The 18600-nt window shown below is 42.6% G+C and overlaps 1 long non-coding RNA gene across 1 annotated transcript in view; it reads right to left on the reverse strand.

Annotated features, from left to right (window-relative positions):
• Positions 1 to 5887: 5887 nt before the first annotated feature.
• The window catches only part of LOC131487800 (uncharacterized), a 55809-nt gene continuing 43096 nt past the window's right edge, over positions 5888 to 18600 (reverse strand). Inside the window, exons 3-4 of the long non-coding RNA XR_009249970.1 lie at positions 12986 to 13070; positions 5888 to 6489 (exon numbers count right to left, since the gene is read on the reverse strand). This is a non-coding gene — a long non-coding RNA (uncharacterized LOC131487800). The remainder of the gene's footprint in view (positions 6490 to 12985; positions 13071 to 18600) is intronic.

Here is an 18600-nt window from a genome sequence, read left to right on the forward strand (position 1 = left end):
GGGCCCACAGGGTGCACCTGTCAGATGAGCAGAGGGGATGGGAAAGGAGATCTCTTCACCTGTATACAGATTTGCTCTGAAAGAAGAATGCGGACTTTGCGTCGTACCTTTACATTTTCCCATCGCCAAACCTGTGACGTATTTCCAATACCCTTGGAGAGTGACTGCTTCATTCCGCTTACAGGTAAAATAAATAAGGCCCAGAGACGTAAACAGTCTTCCTTAAAGTTACACACCTCATAGTGGCAGAGCCAGATCTACAAGACCAGAACCCGAGATTCTTGACTTTCATCCCCGGGTTCTTTTCCAAGACCATGCTGTTCTGAGCATGTGGTCCCTGACCTGAGTTTTTCATTCTATCCCAGGGTCAGGAGGCTAGCCTCTCTGCCCCTAAGAACCCTTCTTAGTGGCCCACAGCACCTCGTGACTTGTTTGCAAGCCACACTCAGCTTGTTTGCAGAGACAAGTCAGCTTTGCCTTGGTTCAGTTCAGGATCAATATGTCGACAATTCTTTATTAATAAGCCCAAGTATATGATGTTTGTAAGCAACTGCAAATCGAACGTCCAGAGGAAACATAGGGGAGTGCATGATGTGTTGTGAAATATTGCAGCAGACAGGCATAGTCTAGGTTTTGTGATTCGGAGTGTTTGCTTCCTAAAGGAGCACTGATTTCCGGCCCCTGAGGAGTTCGTTGTTTAGCCCTGAGCAAAGCACTGGTTCTAGACCCATCTACTTTAGCTAATTAGCCTCAGCTACATCTCACATGGGGGTTTCCTCAGTGGTGCACTTTAATATTCAGCAGGAGAATAGACACTCTTTATTCCTTTAATTGTGTTTTCCTAATTAAATCGCAAACAGTAATTGCCTCTTACTCTTGAAAGGAAGATCTTAGATTTCATTATTGAGCGCCTATGTTCACATTTTATCTAAACTATTTTTAAAACCTTGGCACAACTGAGTAACCAAATGGACCTTACGCCACAGACATATTTTCCATAAATATAAAATTGCTTCTTTGATGGCAACCGTCACAACATGGTTGTGTTTGTTTATTCTCTCTCTCTCTCTCTCTCTCTCTCCCTCTCTGCCCCTCCCTGGCTTGTGTGCATGCTCTCTCTCTCAATAAACAAACAAACATCTAATAGTGTTTGATGTGTGGTTATTGTAAAAAGGGTGAGAATAGTACCCTTTAGTCTAACTACATAAAATGAAATGTACCGTACCCTTATCTATGAACCACTATGTTTCTTGTTTCCTAATATTTATTTATTTTTTATTTTTTTAAAGGTCTATTCATTTATTTTGAGAGAGAGAGAGAGAAAGAGAGCATAGGAAGGGCAGAGAGAGAGAGAGAGAGAGAATCCTAAGCAGCCTCCACACTGTCATTTCAGAACCCAACGTGGGGCTCAATGTCACAAACCATGAGATCATGACCTGAGCCAAAATCAAGAGTTGGATGCCGAACCGACTGAGCCACCCAGGCACCCCATTTCCTAATCTTTTTAAAATAGAAGAAATTTCAACTAGTCTTCTATACTTAAAGGAAGATGATGAAGATTAATTTTAATTAACACTCTTGGAATAAGCAAAAATAGTATAGAATAAATTTTGACAAGTTACAGTACCATATTAATATTATTTACAATGTAGATGTCTCATAACATATTGGTAAAGATGATGAGATTTGTAGAAGGTAGAATTTTAAAAGTGGAGGAGACCTCAAAGGTGATCTGGTTCAAATTCATTTTATTTTTTTTTAAAGGTATTTTAATTTTTTTTAATGTTTATTCATTTTTGAGGGAGAGAGAGAGACAGGGCAAGCAGAGGAGGGGCAGAGAGAGAGGGAGACACAGAACTTGAAGCAGGCTCCAGGGTAGAGCCCGATGTGGGGCTCAAACTCACGAACCGTGAGATCATGACCTGAGCTGAAGTAGGATGCTAAACCGACTGAGCCACGCAGGTGCCCCTCAAATTCGTTTTAAAGAAGGATAAGCAAAAATGCAGAAACAGAAGATTGTACCTATTTAAAAGTTTTCCTTTGATAGACTAAGATTTTTTGCTCTGTTTTTTTTTTGTTTTTTCTTTTTTTTTTTTAGGTTTCAAGTTTTTATTTATATGCTAATGAGTTAGCACAGTGTAATGTTAGTTTCAGGTGTAGCATTCAGTGATTCATCATTTACATATAATAGCCAGTGTTCATCAGAACAGGTGCCCTCTTTTATATCCATCACCCACTTAACCCATCCCCTCAGTTTGTTCTTTAGAGTTAAGAGTCTCTCTTACAGCTTGCCTGCCTTTCCTCTTTTTTCTTCCTTCCTCTATATTAATCTGTTTTGTTTCTTAAACTCCCCATGTGCATGAGATCATACGGCATTTGTCTTTCTCTGACCGACCTACTTAACATTATATTTCTTGCTCCATCCACATCGTTGCAAATGGCAAGATTTCATTCTTTTTTATGGCTGAGTAATATTGCCTTGTGTGTGTTTTGTATGTGTGTGTGTGTGTGTGTATAAAATAAATGGTATAAAAAATATATATATATATATTTTATATTTTATATGATATATATATATCACATCTTCTTTATCCATTCGTCAGTCGATGGACATTTGGGCTCTTTCCATAGTTTGACTATTGTTGATAATGCTATAAACATTGGGGTGCCATGTATCCCTTCGAATCTGTTCTTTTTGTATCCTTTGGGTAAATACCTAGCAGTGCAATTGTTGGGTCATAGAGTAGTTCTATTTTTAAGTTGCTAAGAAGCCTCCATACTGTTTTCCAGAGTGGCTGCACCAGTTTGCATTTCCAAAAGAGAAGATTTTATAATAAAGTATCATTTAAAAGGAAGTGAAACTAGCTATTTACCTCATTTGGAACACAAGAGTGAGACAACCAGCATCTCTTAGGGGCTCCAGACTATTTACAGCAGCTTCTTTAATTATCCATGATAGATCAGGCTTTCCAGATCCTCTGCCATCCCGACTGTCCTTGATAAATTTGTAACTGTCAGTATCCTCAAAATCCTAAATCCTCTGTCCCGTTTTCACCACCGTAGGGACTGTGGGGTTGGCGCCCCCTTGAGATCTTGGTGGATCCAGTTAATGCAAACCAAACATACATCCAAGACTGTGGGTTTGGCGCCCCCTTGAGACCTAGGTGGATCTAGTTAGTGCAAACCAAAAATACATCCATTTTTCGAACGCCTGTGTAACTGAAGGCCCTAGGCCTCGCCTGTGTAAACAGCTTTACAATCAGAGACCTCTGCTCTTTTTGTCTGCCCAGTGCTCAACTCTCCTTCTTCTACAACAGCACCCCGGTTTTCCCTTGGGGAGTTAACCACTCTCTCCGTTGGAGAGAACCCTGCGGACTGTCAATCCAGACAGCCGGCCGTCCACTGGCCAAGAGGCCGGGCATGTGACTCAAGCTGGACCGGCTGGCCACCTCTCTGGCATTTTGACCCAGAAGGAGACACCAGCAGGAGCTGATTGTGACAGAATGGGATGCTGAAAAGACACTTCTCGTTTCCTACATTCTCCAGGTGCCTCTGCTTTGGGAGGTCCCAAACCTTGGTTCTTCTGCCTTTCCTATTCTACGAGGACCCCTATGTCTTCCCAGTAAAGTCCTTCTTTTGGTTAAAACAAAGTTTCTGTTGTGATTAACCAAAATCTCTACCTGGCCTCCGGGCTATTGGCTGTTTTGTTTCCTTATATGTTTTCTGCACTCATTCTCTTCTATCAGAGAAGGGATTTTTGTCTGTCCCGTTCATTGCCGGATCTCCAGAACCGAGAATTCTGTCCGTAACATGAGAAGCTCTCGACAAATAGATCCTGGATGCATGACTGGTACACAATTCCCTAACTAATCCGTTTGTCGAACCCAAGTATCTTGGGATGATAAACTGAAAAAACAGTATCTCTTTTTTTAGTCTATTTCTTTATTTAAAAAAAGGGGAGTCCGCATCAGGCTCTGAGCTGACAGGGTGGAGCCTGCTTGGGATTCTCTCTCTCTCTCTCTCTCTCTCTCTTTCTCTCTCTCTCTCTCTCTCTTTCTCTCTGCCCCTCCCTGGCTTGCGTGCATGCTCTCTCTCTCAATAAACAAACAAACAAACAAACAAACATTTAAAAAAAGAAAGGATGGAAAAAAGAGTATTTAAGGCCCGGTCCTCAATAACTAAATGCAAGTCTCGTTTTCTGCCAAATTAGCCTCAGAATCGAGCAGCAGGGCAAAGTGTGGAGCAGACCTTGTGACCCGGTGAGTGGATGGTTCAGCTCACTCTGCTGTGGGGGAGCTGAGCCCGGAGGCAGGCTGTAGCTGTTGTGGCCAGAAGCACCCCGGGCTCCCAGCCGGACCAGCCAGGGAGAAAGTGGCTCAGCAGAAATGATCCATTTAGAAATGGCTTCGCGTGCCTGAACTTGCTTTGTTACCCACGCTGAATTCACGGTGGGCCCTACAGCCAGTCTTGGTTTAAGACGAATGAGGAGAAACAGTAAGAAAGGAAAGAGATGGGCTCATAGGATTGGTGTGGCCGGTGTTTGCAGACGACGAGAATCAGATGGATACTGAAGACACAGGCACAGTAAGAAGCTGCTCGCGGACTTCCCACCCCCTGATATGACACCAAACAAAATGTGAGTGGGTAGTGCGGTGGATGCCTTGAAAAAACTATAGAGATGACACAGGGTACAAGCCCTCTATTAGAGAACGAGTGTCATTTGGCTCTTCTCCCTCGCGGAGGCCTTTCCCAGAGATGCTCACTGAGAATGGCTGATGTGAAGTGAGTCTGCCGTGTACCAGACTCGGACTGTGCTGGGTAATTGGCATGCATTTTCTTGCGTGACTGCACCATCTCCTGCCCCCACCATCTCCCATTTTACGAGTGGGGAAAGGGGGTTTGGAGTGGTGCCCAAGGCCACACAGCTAGCAAGATTTCAACTGGAGAGCAAGAGACACTAGTTCGGAGAAAGAGATTAAGGAGAGAGGCTAGCGAGTCCGTGTACCAGCCCACATTATGGGCATGACGGAGAAATTTCTGGAAAAGATCAGACAAGGAGAAAACCAGAGTGGGGTCTAACAGGATTCAAAGTGCCCAGCTTTAGTGGGGACCCAGATGTGTCCTGAGCCCTCCCAAGGGGCTGCTCCCCATTCACCACCTGGTTCCCTCTCTGCCAGTTGCTTCCAAATCATTCCCCCTCCACCCTCACCAATAACACCTGCCGTCCCTCTGTAGCAGATTGATCTGGCTGAGAAACTCACTGCCATGGTTTCTGCGGATGTCTCACTAAAAAAGAACGAGCAGTGGTTTTTTTCACCCTGTTCTCAGAAAGTAATCATGCCTTTGAGTCTCGGAAACTTGACTTTATTCTTAAAAAGCAGGAACAGGTCTTTGTAAGAACCCTAAGTTTTGAGGAAGAGGGAGTATGACCCCTCCAGCCCCAGGAACAGCTGGATCCTCTAAAGAGAGGGTCCCAAAATGCCGTCCCCTGAAGTTCCCCAAGACCCCTTCAGTGGTTCCAGGAGATCAAAACTACTTTCACGATAACACAAGATTCTTTGCCTTTTTTACTTTCCTGCTCTCCCCAGTGTACATGGAATTGTCCAGAGGCCACCCCGTGTGTGATATCACAGCAGATCGAATGCAGAAGCAGATGTGAGAATCCAGATATGAAAGTGACTTACAAAAACTGTAAAAAAAAAAAAAAAAAATCTCATTCATTTTTTGCTTTGGAAAAACTAATTCTACCTAAAGAACGTTACTTAGTTCAATGTATACTGGGCTTAATAATACTTTTTGATGACTTAATAAAGATTTTGAACATTTCTCAGTTTTAATTTCTGGTAAATATTGACAGCCATACCCCCACCCTCCCCCAAACAAAAGCTCTTTGGAGTGCTCAATAACTTGTGAATGACCTGTGATGAATTCCAGGCGTGCTGGAAGCCTGACCTGTTTCCACACGTCCTAGATATGGCTGGACCCGCGTCAGGGTGAATGGATATCTCTAGAGGCTGGAGTCTAAATCCACGAGGCTCAGCCGCACCAGTGAGGGTCCACTGTGGTTGAGCAGCCGTCAATGGAGACGCCCATTGGGCACCACGGGCACCATTGCAGCCCACCTGGGGAGCACGGCTGGGCTGGACAACCACATTGCGCAATGGAAGCACAATGTGTGATATAGTGGCAGCCACCACCCTATGACCAGGTAAACCCTGGGATTCTGTTAAAGGACTCAGTACAGGAGGGCACTAGGAGTCCCAGTAATCACCAACATCAACTATGCCACCAACCAGGAAGTGGGGTCTTAGAGCCGGATTTGATTTGTCATCCAACATAAAAGCCATGTTTCGTGTTCCTGAACATCATGAAACAAATTTCTATCTGCTGCACACTTCCTTTCCACATTGCTGTTATCTTCCAAACTTCCTGTCTTGCTTCATCATTTACTGAAGGCTCCACAATCTGGCTCAGTCTTCCTTTCTATTTCTGGGCTAAGGAAATGAAACATTTTTGAGAATGACCTCAAAAACCTAAGTTTTCTATTGCTGGCCTCCTCTCAGCAGCAACCTTCTCCACAGTGGCCCTTCCATTCCCTCCCTCAGCCATGACCTGGATCTACTTGTCCCCTGGAATCCTAGCTCCACACCACCCTCCTTCTCCCAGCTGGATCATCCACTTACTTCCTCTGCATCAGTTCTTCCCCTTTGTCCAGCCCTCTAGTCTCTTCACCCTTCTCCCTCACCCCTAACTACCCATCCTGTCAACACTCCCTTCCCTCCCTAGCTTCTACCCAATGTTTCACCCTGTCCAACTTCTCTTGGCATTCTCAACAAGCTCACTTCATCCTCTTTCCATCATACCCACCTGATGAAACCTAAACCCTGGATTACTCCAACTATTGGCTTCTTGATGCTCTTAAGTGCTGAGGAAGAAATCCACACCACCTCACAGACTGTATTAGATAAACTCATGGTGTCTGACCCAAACGGGACTCACAATCTTTCCAGCCAACTCTGCCAGGTTGCTTTAATTGATTCTCCTTCCCACTCTCCATACTGGTTACTTCAAGCCCCCTCCTCTTTCCTCAAACCACTAACCCCATCGCTGTCCTCTTCACTCTTGGGTGATGACCTGGCCTCTCACTTTTCAGAGAAAATAAAAGATAGTAGAAAGGAATCTCGTAAACTTTCTGCACCACTCTCACAGACTTAGCTCCAATCATATCCACCTCCTTCCCTCAGTTACAGTAGAGATCTTCTGATGTTTAAGATCCCATCTCTTTCTTCACAGACATGTTTCCATCAGTTACCCACTCTCTGTCCTATATCTTCAGCCTCTGCCTCCACCAACACATAGATCCCCTCAATATCTGAAAATAAAGAGAAAGGAAACCTCTCCTAAGCTACACCCTCCTCCAGCCATTATACCATCTTTCTCTTTGTCTGCACTCCTTTTCTTCCTATATATTATACTCTTCAATAAATCATAATCTGGCTGAAAGCCAACATATGCCTATGTTAATTGCAAGTCTTTCTTAAGTTTATTTATTTATTTTGAGACAGAGAGAGCATGAGCAGGGGAGGGGACAGAGAGAGAGAGGGGGGAAGAGAGAGAAAGAGAGAGAATCCCAAACAGGCTCCACACTGTCAGCACAGAGCCCGATGAGGGGATTGAACTCATGAACCATGAGATCACGGCCTGAGCCGAAATCAAGAGTTGGACGCATAACCCACTGAGCCACCCAGGCTCCCCACAGGTCTTTCTTTTCAAGTAAGAGAAAGCTAATTGCCTTAGGTAGACAAGGATTCATTAAGGAAGAAATAGAGCAGGGAATCAGCAGGTACCTAGATAACCAGGGTCAGGAGAAATGCAGAAACCGGGGCAGCCCTAGGGGGTGGGTAGTAACAACTATTCAACAGCCTGGTCAGGGCCCCGCTTTCGGAGCGAATGAACTTTGGCTCTGTCTCCCATTCTTGTACCTAGGCTTAAAATCTGAAGTCCCAGGAGACTACTGAGAGTGCACACGATGGGGAAGGAAGTTTCCTAAAAGGAAATGCAGGTGTTATAATCAAAAGAAAGGTGAAAGAATAACGGGTGGCGAAAATAGAAAGCAAATGCCCACCACAACTCTTTTCAGATTTTCTAACTGACACCCTTGCCACAATGAACAACTGCTGGTTCATTGTTAGGAAACTTTTTTTTTTTTTTTTTTTTGCTGATAAATACATTTTATTTTTATTTTTTTATATTAAATATAATTTATCGTCAAGTTGGTTTCCATACAACACCCAGTGTTCATCCCAACAGGAAAGTAGATAGTCCAGAATAATCTCAGCGCCCTTCTACCTCTGTGGCCATTCCCTAGCCTTGTTTGAAGGCTCCTTTGCCTGAACTTGAAACTTTGATTCTCCCCAGAATTCAGTTGAGCGGTGTTTTTTTTTTTTCTTTTCCATTCCACACGTTCTCCCTGGTACTTCACATTTCCCCCAAGATCTCAATTACCAACTGCACCTTGATGATTTTGAAATCAACATCTTTAGCCCAGAAATTTTTCCTGAAAACTGAACCCATACAACCAACTACTAGAAAACTCTGCTTGGATCTTGGATGTTTCGCAGAAACCCCAAGTGCAAACATCCAAGAGTGAGCCCATTGTCTTCCCCCAAATTTACCCTGCTCCTGTGTGCCTGTGTCACTTAATGGCACCAGTTATGAGCAGAAGGAGCTTTCAGCCGCTGTGCCTGCCAGAACTCCTGACTCAGAGAATCTGTGTCCATAACAAAATGGTCATTATTTTAAGCCACTAAATTGAGGGTGGTTTGTTACACAACAATAGATAACTGAAACATCTTCCACTGTCTCCAAGGTAAAATCCAAACTTATTAATCTGTCCTTCGTGACTCCCCACCTTCTCCAGCTTCACCTCTTGCCATTTCCCCGCAGCACTTCATCCTCTGACTCTACCAACCACTGTGAGTTCTCTGAACAAGCCACGTTCCCCCACCCCCAGGCTTTGTGTGCTTATGGCCACACTGACTGGCTGACACATCCCCTCTCAGCCTCCACCTCTCTTCCACTTCCACACAGAGGCCAGGGTAGAAAACACTCCCGTTCCCAGCCTTCTTTGCAGCCAGGGGCGGTCATTTGTGACCTTGTCTGGCTCACGGAAGATGGGCCGTAGTCTGCTGGGAGCTTCTAGGAAAGCTTTTGCTTTTCTGATTGAAAGGATAGACGTTGCTAACAACATTCCCTCACCTGTTGTGTCTTTGACACAGAAATGATGCTAATGGGGCAACAGCGATCTTGTGACCATAAGAAAAGGCCAAGAGAATAGCGGAGACACCTACAGATCATCAAGCTGCAGAACCAATGTCAGCAGCTGCCTACTCCCACTCCTTGTGATGTGACAGAAAATAAACGCCTACTGCTTCGAGCCAGCCTTAATCAGTACCTCTTCCTTGAAACCAAAATCGTTCCTAACCAACACAATGTGACTCCTTCTGCTTGGACACTCTACCCCTTCCCTCTTGGTCCTTTGGACGCTTCCTGTCTAAGCCTAGATTTCGGCATTTCCAGGAAGACTTCCCTGTCGAGCCCAGGCCTGATCACTGTCCCAGGAATTTCCCCACAGCATCCTGTGTTTCCCTTGCTCTAGCATTTATCACATTTTTTTTTCTTTTTTGGTGTATCCCACATCCCACTATGTTCTGGGCTGAATTGTGTCTTCCCACCCACCTAAATTTATATGTTGAAATCCTAAGCCCTAGAACCTCCGAATGTGACTCTATTTGCAGATAGGGCCTTTAAAGAGTTAATTAGGGTTAAAGGAAGTCATGTGGGTGGGCCCTGATCCAATATGACTGGTGTCCTTAGAAGAAGGAGAAATTTGGACCCAGACACAGAAAGAGAAAAGAGGTTGTGAACACACCCCAAGAAAATGGCCATCTACGAGCCAAGAAAAGAGGCTTCAGAAGAAATCAAGCCTGCTGACACCTTGATCTTGGACTTCACAATCCAGAACAGGGAGGAAATTAATCTTTGTTGTTTAAACCACCCAGTCCATGATACTTTGTTAGGGCAGCCCTAGTAAACTAATAGACTAGCCAATATGGCAGCAATGAGACATCAAGGCAGTGATGGCCAGACATCAAGGCAGCCTCCTGGTCTCTAAGATGCAAACAGCCATGTTATTATCCCGCCCTGTCCATGGGTCAGGAGTCCAAGCATGGCTTAGTAGAACCTTCTGGACTGCCTCTGGAGAAATCCATGCGGTGGGAAACTGCAAGCACCTCTAGGAACTGAAGATGGCCTCCGACCAAAAGCAGAGAAGAAGCCAGGACCCTCTGGTCTGTAACCACTAGGAAGTGAATTCTACCAATAACCATGAAAGCCTGGAATAGAACTCTGAGCTCTGGATCAGAACACAGCCTGGCTGGTTCCTTGATTACAACCTTAGGGAGCAGAAGGTTCTGTTAAGCCATGCTTGGACTCCTGACCCACGGAGAAGGCGGAGTCATAAACGAGTGTTACTTTAAGCTGCTGAGTCTGTGGTAATTTGTTACACAGCATAGAAAACTAATATGTGCCTGATGGGACGAGATTTCCATTTTCTGGTAGAGGAGACGGGGAGCAGGTGATACCCATATGACTCCATGCTAGGAATGTTCATTGGAAATTCAGGAATCACGCTGAGCCTGAGAGGAGAAAGGGGAAAGAGAAATATAATGCAACTCGCTACCACCCCCGAAGTATGTTTTCCTCTCAAGGTGCGATGGGGTAAATAACAACTAGTATCGTGTAATTTGAGGAACACGAACAAGCGATTCGTCCAAAAATATTTGCCCCCCACCGACCTGTCCTGACATCTAAGATGTCCATCTGCAAGGGGAGGGGATCTTTATGTAATAAGAAGCTTTCGGAGTCCTGGTTTAAAATGCACAAGGCTGAGCCCCAGCCCACCTCTAAATCTCTAAGTCTACATTTTTACCAAGAACATCATCCGACAGGACCTCTGGGAACTATCCTTTGAGGACACTGCTTTACACACCTTGAGGAGACACATCCTGGAATGATGCGGTCAGTCTCCCGGACACGTAATTTGCCTGAACAGTCTTGAGGAGAAAGCCACCCTCCCTCCTCTGTCTCAGGGCCCGTCCAGGAGCTGCATTTGGTTCTACGTCCCCTATCGGGACTTGTTCCCAGGTTTTCAGGCTGCTGCCCAGCCCGGGCACAGTGGACATGCTGCGTCCACCCGGAACTATTCTCAGCCATGGTCTTGGTCTCCGCACTGGACTCCTTATGCCTGGGAGCGCCCCGCCTGACACACACAGATCAGTCACTCCAGCTCCATGAGTAGAAGCTTTGAGCGACAGGCTGCAGTTCTCAGGGTTCTAGAACCAGAGACATTGCCCCAGAGAAGGCCTGGGTGTCTGAGCCAGTAAGGAGAGTCCGTGAATGCCAGGAACTGGGAAAAACTCTCTGACTGGTCAGTTTGCCTCTGATAGGCCTGGCCCCCCACTGACCTGCTTTTATCACAGCCCCTCCTAGTGACTTACAATAGCACACCCCCCTGGAGGTCCCAAGCAGCTGGTGCTGCCCTGAGGGGACAACCCAGGATGCCGAGGACATCAGAGGAGGGTTAGTGACTTATCCCACCCAGACTCACCTCCTTTGTCCTCACCTTCCCTGTACCTGTATTTCAGGGGTATTTCAGGGGTCTGTCCAGTGTTTTCTGGAGACAGAGGCATTCCAACTGACAACTGTCTTTAGTATTTCAAACTAAACACAACGGAAATACCATCGATGCTGTCTGGCAAAGCGAACCAGACTGGGCTGAGGATTATATTTGGCACCTGCTCACGAGTCTGTTCTATTTTTCATCCAGAAAACTTGAAACTGCTTCCTCCAAATATCATGACTTGGGATTAATCAGCACTTTGGGGAAAGTCCAAAATTCTAACTGAAAGATATTTTTTTTTCTTGCTTTGAGTTATTTTGTGTAATAATAGGCATAGAGTCCTTAGGAAAATACCATTTGAAAACAGTGGTTGTGAGATGGGGGTATAGACTTAGCTTGATCTCCCCCTGGCCCCAAAGATGAAATTAACTGTGTGTTAAAGAGGAGATGAAATTTTTTCCTTCTGAAAATTAATTTACATTTTGGACAAGTGTTAATTTTGCTGATGATACGACCAAACCATATGGAAAACTTTGTGGTTGGTTACTGATTTAAGAAAAAAATAATAGGGGCACCTGGGTGGCTGAGTCTATTGAGCGTCCAACTTTGGCTCAGGTCATGATCTCATGGTTCATGGGTTAGAGCCCCACGTGGGGCTTTGTGCTGACAGTGCAGAGCCTGCTTTGGATTCTCTGTCTCCCTCTCTCTCTGGCCCTCCCCTGCTTGAACTCTCTCCCTCTCAAAAATAAGTAAACATTAAAAATTTTTTAAAAGATATATTTTTTAAAAAGAAAAAAAAAACAAAACAATAATTTAAACCTTTGGATCTTATTACTAGACCCAGAGAGTCTTCTATAGAAAATCGCCACTCAAGTCAAAAATTATATGTGACAGGTATAATTCTCATTTATCGCAAGATCCAAGTCTATGGAATATTCTGTACTAACAATAAAAGCAACGGTGTCTTACGTTTTTGTTCTACTTTACAGTTCACGGAACCATTTTATGTATCCTCATGGTAATCCAGTGAGGCAAATAGTATTTGACAAATAAGGAACCAAACAAGTGAAAAAAAACGCCTCAAATTTAGACCTCTCTCCTTGTCCCACATGCTTCTACTCTTTTATATCTATTCTTGGGCTCCTGGAAATGACCCTGAGGATAGTTTCATCTGGCCCTAACTTTATTTTGTTACCAGGAAGAAATAACAATTTTGAGACAAAGCAACACATTTATCTTCAGAAGGAGAATTCTTTTCTTTCACGTCTTTTTCAAAAAAAGTCATGTAATTTACGACTAAGTTACCCTGTTTGTGTTGTTGTTGCTTTGTTTTGCTTTGGTCTCTTTTCCTTCCTCCCGAGCCTCCCCAACCCCTACAGTCCACGGTACTCTGGAACAGAATGAACCATTGACACGTAAATGTCAGGCCACTAATGAGCAGTTCTAGTCAACAACTGCCCCGAAGTCATGAAACCTATTCACTAGAAAGGTTAACAGTATGTTTTATTGTCAAGTATCTAAAATATCACTGCCCATTCACTTCATGCCTGGTGGAGATTACCTGGAGTGTGGTTAAATTCTTCCAGATTGAGAAGAACAGCCTTTGGCCCCACAGGGCCTAGTGAAGTACCTGGCACACAGTAGACACTCAATAAATGTGTGGCAAATCTAACTGGGCTGGGTTGCAAAGTCCTAGGCCCTGCCAATCCAGGAATAACCAAGGAGACCAGATGAGGTATGACATATTGCCAAGTCAACCAGGCATCCCCAGCTGGTACTCCAACTGCGGCTGGTGCTCCTCACTGACCCCCAGTAAATTCTTTTGCCTAGGGTACCCCCACAACTGCCCTGCCCTACCCACTTCCCTCTTCTCCTGACTAGACTACGAGAAGATGGGAGGCCAGAGAGGGGATGGGAGTACCCAAAGAGGTTTCCACCACCATTAAAATGGCTCATCCTGGCCTGTCTGTGTCCAGAACTAGCCTTCTGGTATCCAGACCTGAATATTCTGGCAGTGATTGTCTATCATTTATAAATATCAACATGCATACAACCACTTTATAGGAAAACAACATACTCAACTAAAATATTTCTATTTCTGGTCGATATTGAAACCTGAATTTTTATAGAGCTATAATCAATGGTTTATACTATAAACTAGGCAGGGACTCATTTTTTACTGACTGTAATCTACATACTTGCCACATAAGTCATCACAGAGAGTTTTATTATGTCGATGTACCATTGTTTGGTTAACATTTGCTATGCATTGGTTATTTTTTTAATATGAAATTTATTGTCAAATTGGTTTCCATAAAACACCCAGTGCTCATCCCAACAGGTGCCCTCCTTGCTATGCATTGGTTAATTAGGCTGCTTCAAGTTTTTACCACCATGAATTGTGCTATGATAGACATATTTGCATAAATTGCCTTTTTGTATTTTATTATTCCTTAGAATCTTTTTCTGCAGACTATATTCCTAGTAATAAGATTAACAGGACAAAGAACGAATGGGTACGCACACACACACATACAGCCATGTTGTTTTACAGAAGGATGAGAACAAGTTGTTGGTTTCTATTTGGCAACTTTTTTTAGGCAAGACTTTAAAATATCTTGCTTTAAAAAAGTTGAGGTCTTAGAATTTAGGGACTGAAATGGAAGACTTTTTAGAGATCATTTAGACCAACTCCTCAAAGAGCACAAAGATGCCTTCTTCGTCACAATTTTTTGTTGTCACAATCTGTTGTGATATTTAGTTTTGGTTGAGGTATATGAAGAAAATCCAGACTCATACAAATATGTAGTAATAAAATGATGAGTATTTTGATCATCTTTTCAGATAGTAATTGACATTTTCTTTGACACTACAGCAAAACATGACAAAGGATTAGTTACACTGTAGAGTTTGAAACTACTCAGTGAAATTTTCATACTGTTACATTAAAATCCATTAGTCTGTCTTACACTTTGAATGGCACTTTTACTCAGGCATGATTTTATAACATCATGCATTGGTCAGTGGAAATTTTGGGTTCACTAGTAATAGAGATCCTTCAAATGTAGACATATTTATTAAATAATTTAAAAAATCACACTGAGGGGCGCCTGGTGGCTTAGATAGTTGAGTGATTGACTCTTGATTCCGGCTCAGGTCATGATCCCAGGGTCTTGGGATTGAGACATCTCTGTGCTGACAGTGTGGAGCATGCTTGGGGATCTCTATCTCCCCCTCTCCCTGCCCCTCCCCTGCTCTCTCTCTCTCTGTCTCAAAATAAAATAAACTTTTAAAAAAATCTCTAAAATCACATTGGCCCAGGGCCAGATGGCTTCACTAGAGGATTCCATCAAACACTTAAAGAAAAATTAACACCAGTCCTTCTCAAAAAAAATAAATAAATAAAAAGGAGAGAATATTTCCAAACTAATTTTATGAGGCCAGCATTACCATAACAAGATCCAACAAAGATACTACAATAAGGAAACTACAGATCAGTATCTATGACGAATATTGATGCAAAAATCCTCAACAAAATACTAGCAAAACAAATTCAACACACATTTAAAAGATAATATACCATGACCAAGTGGGATTTATTCCTGGAATGCAAAGATGGTAAAATCAATCACTGTAACACACCACATTATCAGAATGAAGAACAAAAACCACACAAACATCTCAATTGATACAGAAAAAGCATATGACAAAATCCAACAGCCTTTCATGATAAAAACACTCAACAAACTCTGAAGAGAGGAAATTACCTCCACATAATAAATAACCTCCACATAATTCCGTTCCATATATGGAAATCCCACAGGTAATGTCATACTCATTGGCAAAAAACTAAAAGCTTTCTCTCTAAGATCATGAACGAGGCAAAGATGCTCATTCTTGCTGCTTCTATTCAACACAATACTAGATGTCCTTGCCAAAGCAATTAGACAAGAAAAAGAAGTAAAAATCATCCAAGGTAGAAAGGAAAAAGTAAAATCATCTGTGTTTGCAAATAATATGACCTTAACATAGGAAACCCACAATACACCTGTTAAAAGTAATAAACAGGGGCACCTGTGTGGCTCAGTCAGTTAAGCATCTGACTTTGGCTCAGGTCATGGCTGAGCCATGGCTTGTGAGTTCGAGCCCTGCATCAGTCTCTGTGCTGACAGCTCAAAGCCTGGAGCCTGCTTCGGATTCTGTGCCTCCCTCTCTCTCTGACCCTCCCCCTCTCATGCTCTGACTCTCTCTGTGTCTCTCAAAAATAAACATTTTTAAAAAACTAATAAACAGATTCAGCAAAGTTGCAGGATACAAAATCAACATGCAAAAATTCCTTGGATTTCTATACACTAACATTTCTATACATTTGTACACACTAATGAACAACTCAAACAGAAATTAAGAAAACAATCCCATTTACAAATAGCATCAAAAAGAATAAAACATTTATGAGTAAATTTAAACAAGGACATAAAAGACTCGTACATTAAAAGTGAAAACAATACTGGAAGAAATTTAAAAAGACATGAATAAATGGAAATACATTCTATGTTCCTGGATTAGATAACTTAATATTATTAAAATGTCTGACTACCCAAAGCAATCTACAGTTCAATCCAATCCTTATCAAAATCTAAATGGTTTTTTTTTTTTGCAGAAATAGGAAAAAAATTCCTAAAATTCATATGGAATCTCAAAGGATCCCAAATAACAAAAACAATCTTGAGGGTAAAAAATAAAAGCAGGAGGACTCATACTTCCTGATTTCAAAACATTACAAAGATACAGTAATCAAAATAGTATGGAGTTGACATAAAGACAGACATATAGACTAATAGAATAGAATAGAGAGCCCAGAAATCAGCCCACATATATCTGATCTTCAACAATGCAGAAAGGATAGTTTCTTCAACAAATGATGTTGAGGAAATTGGACACTCACATGCCAAAAAATTAAAATAAATAAAGCTGGATCCTTAGCTTATATCATCCACAAAAATTAACTCAAGATTGATTAAGGAACTAAATATAAAATCTGAAACTAAAAAACTCCCAGAAGAAAACATAGGGTAAAGAAAACAAATTTACAAAGACTCATGACATTGGACTTGGATATGAAACCAATAGCAATAAAAGCAAAAAAAAAAAACAAAAAAAACAAAAAAAACCAAAGGTAAATGGAACTACATCAAACTTTAAAGCTTCTGTGTGTCAAAAGCAGCAATCAACAAACAACAGAGTGAAGAGACAACTTGTTGAATGGGAGAAAATATTTGCAAACCATGTATCTGACAAGGGGTTAACAACCAGAACACATAAAAGAACTCCTACAATTCAACAACATAAAAACAAGAGACCAAATTTTAAAATGTGCAAAGGACTTGAGTAGACATTTCTCCAAAGATAATATACAAATGGCCAACAAGCCTATGAAAAAGCACTCAACATCACTCATCATCAGGAAAATGCAAATCAAAACCACAATGAGATACCACCTCACATCCATTAGGATGGTTACTATCAAAAACATAAATGGAAAATAAGTGTTGGTCAAGAATGTGAAGACACTGGAACCCTTGTTCGTGCTGGCAGGAATGCAAAATGGTGCAACCACGATGTAAAATAGTATAGTGGCTCCTCAAGAAATTAAAAACAGAATTACCATGTGATCCAGCATTCCATTTCTGGGTATACCTCCAAAAAAATTGAAATTAAGATTTTGAAAAAATATATTCATTGCAGCACTATTCACACTACAAATACTGTCCGTTGTTTGCTTTGAGATGAAAGGCTCACTATCCCTTTTCAAGCATATGAAATAATCTGGGGCGCCTGGGTGGCTCAGTCGGTTGAGCATCTGACTCTTAATTTCGGATCACGTCATGATCCCAGGGCTGTGGAATCAAGCCCATGCTCAGCATGGAGCCTACTTAAGATTCTCTTTCTCTCTTCCTCTGTCCCTCCCCTTCTCTCTGTCTCTGTCTCCGTCTCTGTCTCTCTCAAAGAAAAAAAAGAATACGAACTATTCTGGTATTCAATTAGACTGTTAAGCGTTCTTCACATAACACTGGTATCCCCCAGGGAAAAAAAGTAGCTGGCTGAGCTCATATCTCAAACAATTGAAGCACTTCACCATCACACTTCAGCGCACAGTAGAAAGGCTTTACATGTACTTCTGTTTCATCACAGGGAATATTAAAAAGACAGGCAGTCAAGGGCTGATGTTTAATAAATTTAACTTGTGCTGCTCCGCTGAGGACATCCTCAAGTGAAACGGGCATTTTTCGTGTCGGAAGTATATGGCAGTGAAGAAGACAATGGCTACTAGTAAGGTCGGATGCTACTGCCTCATTTCAGAGAGTGAGCTGCTTAACCATTGGTCAGTGTTCTACGAGATCATAACCATGGTCCTTTAGAATTTATAAAGTCAGTTTTTCCATGATTCCCATGTCATGCTGACCATAAGTAACACTCATCATCACCCATCATTGACAGATCAGAAACTAAGGGATACAGACCTTGAGAAACTTCCCCCAAAGCCTTCAAGGTTATCATCTGGCAGTGTCCGTTCTTCTGACATAAAATCCCACGCTTGTGTTCGCTGGGAAACATCACCTCTCACCGCCCCTGACTTGACCCCTCAGACCCATAGACGGTGCAGAGTTGTGAAGTAAGCTAGTCTGCCTCGGGGTCTCCTCAGTTCTTCTCCCACCTTTGCTGACAGTGGGGGCGCTCACCCATCCAGACATCTGCCCCACCCCTCAGTCCACCTGCATCCTTCTCTCCTGCAGCCTCTTTTCCTCTGCCTCCGTCAAAACCGTAACAGTTCCATGCATGTGAGTTTTATAAAGCACGGTCTCATTAACCATCTCCTTTGAATTTTTTTAAAAAATGTTAAGTTTTTTAATTCCGGTAGA

This window comes from Neofelis nebulosa, chromosome 1, assembly GCF_028018385.1.
Source record: "Neofelis nebulosa isolate mNeoNeb1 chromosome 1, mNeoNeb1.pri, whole genome shotgun sequence".
Taxonomy (NCBI): Eukaryota; Metazoa; Chordata; class Mammalia; order Carnivora; family Felidae; genus Neofelis; species Neofelis nebulosa.